Source organism: Vipera berus (genome assembly GCF_964194415.1).
Source record: "Vipera berus genome assembly, chromosome: 3".
In the NCBI taxonomy this organism is placed as follows: domain Eukaryota; kingdom Metazoa; phylum Chordata; class Lepidosauria; order Squamata; family Viperidae; genus Vipera; species Vipera berus.
In genome coordinates, this window is record NC_138204.1 from 67,896,353 (window position 1) to 67,901,783 (window position 5,431).

General features: G+C 34.8%; 1 long non-coding RNA gene across 1 annotated transcript; it reads left to right on the forward strand.

The window, feature by feature from the left end:
- Nucleotides 1–684: 684 nt before the first annotated feature.
- On the forward strand, nt 685–4,835 carry LOC308667024. The gene is made up of 3 exons (XR_014026214.1): nt 685–1,015; nt 1,111–1,167; nt 3,153–4,835. It is a non-coding gene; the product is annotated as an uncharacterized lncRNA (long non-coding RNA).
- The last annotated feature ends 596 nt before the right edge of the window (nt 4,836–5,431 follow it).

Below are 5,431 nucleotides of genomic sequence, written 5' to 3' on the forward strand. Positions count from 1 at the left end.
AGAGAATTGAAAGGTAACTTTCTTTTGTTCTGAGTTGAATGCCTTTTGAAAACGCTTTTGTGATATATATAAATGATTTGTTGGCATCAAAATACAAACTCATCATATATCTCAGATCTTCTGGAGGCAAATAAGGAAGGTGCCATTAACGTCACTTTGCTCATCTAATTGACATTGGAATTCCTGCTCCTGTATCTCCAGCTCAGCATTTTTATTGTAGCAGAGCGATGGCTAGCACTGTGAGGCAAATTAGAGGCAATTCATTTTTGCTGGTTGATTTACGGAGTATTGACATGAGGTGCTGTAATTTGCTCTTTAGCAAAGTGACATAAAGGAAAGAAAGATGTACAACGCAGGAGGAGGAAGAACCACACCAGGTTCAGCAGAGGACTCTCGATTCTTATGGGTTTGGAGCTAACTCAGCTCTTTGACTCCGTACATGTCTTGTTTGCTTCCATCAGTTGAAAGTAATATTAAATTATGTAAATCAACTTTACATGAAGTTAAAAAAAAATCCACGGACCAGTCAGGAATGTTTATGCATTATGAAAGGGCATCTTGTCCTGGAAGAAATAACACAGGCAGCTGATCGTGAGCAAACATTTCAGAACAGACAAAAGGGCTGGTCCCTGCAGCACAATATATTATCATATTTCCACATAATTAGTTTGTTTTCCACTTGAAATCCGAAAATGATTCGACATTGTAGCCTGTGCCTCGGGACGATACATACAGTAGAATTCTCATGTGCTCCTTCATATGTTGAATAATTAGCCAGAATTAATCTGTTGAAATTAAAGTTTGGAATATTATAGAACTCATGAATAGTGTATGGGACAATCAAATAAATTAAATCAGAAACAGAATCGAAGAGGCCAGACAATAGCAGATGACTGCTGGCAATCTGTTTTTTAATCAGTGGGTTTACAAGCCAGAGGGTTTAAATATGGTTATTGACTTTGGAAAAATGCTATATAAAATTCTTCACAGGCACAATAAAGGAAGCCTTAGCAAGGTAAGCATAATTTTCTTTTAATTTGTGAACGGGTTTAGATGATTGTCTGTGTATCTGAACATTTGTGTCTATATGCAGTTTTTACTTTTCTCCAGCATATGGTAACCAGAAAAGTAGTTTTGAAAACAAGATTTGTCATTCCCAACTATGCGGTAAGATGCTGTTCATCTCTTTCACTTATAAATAGGGGTTTATTGTCCTGACACTGTGTACAATGTATATTTTGGTATTTGCATACCCATAACCAAAATTAAAAAACCCAACAACTTAAAGCTGATTTCATCTGACAAGCAACTAATCAACATAAAGAACTAATATTTATTTCTGATGTTTATTGAACAGAATGTTTTGCAAAGCAACCAAAATAACCCTCTATTCGTAAATCCTTCAGCTAGTGATAATATTTGATGGAAAAGCAATATTTCAGCTTGGAAGAACTGGCTGTAAGTCAAAATGCTTACTTGAATTCCAGTAATCTGAATGATGCTGTTCAAATTTGAAGCCGCTTCCAAAAAATTTTTTTTTAAAAAAAATAGCTGTTACAGTTAGCTGAAACCTCACTTGTGGAAATTAATGAATGGAGTCGGTCCAGAACATTGGCTATAGACCAGTCTTTAAAATAGAGCAGAACAATGAATACTCCGATTCACAGCCAGCTGGTATCATGCTTGGGCAGTGAAGGTGTCAAAATATTAGTGACTTTTTTCATTTGTCAAACTCATTGCCAATATCGGAAGAGCATGTGCAGCTTGCAAATGTGAATTTTGCACCAATGTCATTTGGAAATCTTGCCTTCAGAATGTGCATTCAGTATCTCTACTTTCCCCAGCACTTGAAAATGAGAGACAGGGGAGGCCACATAAAATATCTTTTAGTTAAAAGATAAAAGTGGTTATTGATTTATTGTCAAACATCAAGCATTAATTTATTATAGTGGTTCTGTTTGTCCTGCAGGAAAAATGGATCCATCAGCATTCTTGTTCTTAATTTTCTAGGCTCTGCTAAGTCAATCATTCAATTTATCCTGGAACTTAGTATGCAAGGTCACACAGTGTGAATAAAAATATCTATATAAAAAGTAGGGGAGAGACAGCAGAGCACATAGAAAAATGTTTGCCTCTATTTCAGTTACAGAAGGGAAAATAAGCATATGTTAGCGATGACTGACACTCTTTATGCTCCAATTATTTCTAAAACTGTATGTTTTTTCCCCCTTAAACAAAAGATTGTTGACATTTGGAATATGTTTTCCCCCACTTTGTTTTTTTTTAAAAAAGCCAGAATAATTGCTATATTAACATGATAAACTGGGATTTCAAGTAACAAACAGATCAGTAGTTATAGTCCCTGATGAATACATAAATCTCTGGTTAAAACCCATCATTTACATTTCATTCTGATTGGATTCATTACCTTCATGCAAACCTTTTGGCACTGGTGTTGGTCAATTTACATCAACAGTAATTTAAAACAATTCAGGCATTGGGATCTCTTTTCAATATTTTGATTCTTAATCCCTTCTCACACATTCTGGTTGGTGATTGATCCAATTTCTCATTGGACTAGCTGGCCAATTCAGCTATGAAAGTGACAATTTAAAAATGTACCCATTGCTCTTGTGACATACCCCTCTTTACAGGAAATTGTTAAGCTGATCCTTCATAATGCATAGTATCTTTAGTGTTTATGACAGCGTTGAGCTAAATTAGAGGAGTGAAGTGATAATTAGTAATAAAAAGAATTTAATTCTGAATGAATAATATTTTGGTTGATCCAATTGAATGTGAAGAGGTTTTCAGAACCATACCACAAAAAGAGGCATGTTTTGTGTTAGACAAGAAGACTAAATGTTAGAGAAAAAACGCAGACCAGGTTCATTGGTGTATGATAATTTCAACAGTGCTTTGTCCCTACATTGCTCTATCATTTTTATTTCCTTTATTTCTTTAATTTTCAGAGCATAGTCTGAAAAGGGAGCCTACCTTAAGAATACTTTTGGAAAACTTATTTGTTCAGTGATCATGTTGGTCTTCAAGGAATAAGGAAGAAGTACTTAAGGAAGAAATGCTTCGTGCCAGGTGTTTGCATAGCTCCCTTCTGCTATTCATCAAAATCATCTTTTTTTTTTATTTCTCAGATTCAGCCAGACTCAGGTGGAGAAGCATTTCTTGATCATCTAGGAGGCTGTGAAACTGACTGATTTTGGTGTGGAATATCCCTCCTCATTTTTCATAGCAAAACAGTCAGTTGTCTGGAGATTGTGGCTTGCTGTAGTTGGACTATGAGAATATTTGAGTCCTATGTGAATTAGGCATTGAAGCTTATGGTCCCAGACAAACATCTGATTCTTAGTACATATTCATGCATTTAATGCATAAATCAGATCCAGGGTTTTCCTTATGGCTGTTTTTGTTTTGAACAAAACTCTCTCTTCATGCTTAACCTGAGACTCTTGTCTTACCACCATAGGTAAGTGTTTAATCGGTAGAACCAAGAGTGTGCCCATTCTGTCTGAACAACAGATACAACTGGAGAAAGGCAATTTCACAAATAATAAGGCCTAAACTATGTAGGGCTTTAGAAAAGATAACCAGGGCACTTTACAGAGTACATATATTGCATATGTGTATTGAGATGCATCCATAACTGCTACAGTGGCTGCTTTCTAGACTACGTGTAGTCCCTGAGGTATCCCCAAAGGCAGACCCATGTAAACATGTTATAATAATCAAAGCAAGAGGTAAAAAAGGCATGAGCAAGAATGAGGTTCAGAAAAGGGCATAATTGGTGCACAATATGGGGATCTGTGCACAACCTGCCATGACATGACTATTCACTTGCTCTTCCAGCAAGAGTCATGAGTTCAATAGGATCCCCAAGCTGGGTACAATTCCATTGGAACTACAAAAGACATATTTATACAGATTATATAATAATATCGATTATTTGTGTAGATATTGTGGTTCACTTGAATTGGCTATGTTTTTGAGTAGACTGATATCAGATTTTCCTGGTATTGATTCCTACTATGGGCCAAATAGGATCAGCACGTATGTAATTTGTTTAACTTCCCTTCTTTTTATTTTAATGATTTGTATAAAAATAATTTTTATGGAACTGTGAAGAAGACAAATTCCTGTGGTCGTAATTCTCCTGATTTGTGTTCCAATATGAAGTACCATGCTTCAAACTCTTCTTATTCACTTTCCTATCCATGTAATTTCCTGGTCTTTGAAAATAAATACTCTCTTGTTGAACAAAAGTGTTTCATTTCTGAAGATTTCAAATATTTTTTCATCTTCCTGGAGGAATGAGAAGTTGACAAGTGACAATGACGCAAACTTTCAGAAATGAAAAGTAAATGCTGATATCATTTGATGTATAGATATGCTAAATAATTAAGAAATGTCAAACATGCATATATTTCAAGTGACCCAACATTATTTACCTTAGAGCAAGTTTCATATTTTTTCTGACAATTTCAGCATTGAATGAAGAACTTCTTTAGCATATTTCACTACTGAGATGTCTCAGGGATTTGCTAAGTGATTGCTTAAAAGTATCAAAAAGATGAACATGATTGTCTAAATTTGATTTGACAAATGCTTTTGATTTCAGTGGGGTCACTAACCATTGAAAATACTCACGACAAATATTGCCTTCAAGTTATGATAAACCTGAATATTTAAACTATGCATTATGGTAATCCACCCTCTAGTTGTCAGTAATGACTAAAATATAGAGCTAAAATTCTAGACAAGCATGAAAAAAAAATCAGTGTCTGATACTTTAAAGTTACATACTAATTGTTGCTTTAGATTGCTTATATTAGACTGTCAATGAGAAAACAAGGATAATCATATACGGTTTTTCCCTACAGGTAAAATGAAGCTATTGGATTTTATTAAGCCAACAATACCAAGCATTGTATTAAAGGAACATTTGTAATTTCTACTTAAATTACTGATAATTTTTGCTCAATCTGAAACTTGAGTTTGACTGACTTACGTGGAGTTATAAGCAAGGCCAAATAAAACTCTCCATGAATATAAATTGCTGAGCTGAAACTCATATAATAGATGCTTTATTAGTGCTTAATGAAGTAGAGAGTGAATAAACAGCACACCAATTTGGCAAACATGCCCCTGTTGAAAGTACCAGAGGAAATAGAGAGGGGATAAAGGAGATATTCCATCCTTTGGCAAGTCCTTGAATCTTCTATCAAAGGTTGTCTTTAAATCAACAAGTACATCTATTTAGCAATTGAAGTAGTCTATTACACCAACATGGCAGGTTCTTTATTCTGGATTTGACCCAGATCATTTTTTCAAAAATCCTAAATATCTTGCTTCCTGCACTTCCAAGAGACTGAATATTAATCTAAATTTTATTCAACCTTGACACTGACTGAGAGCC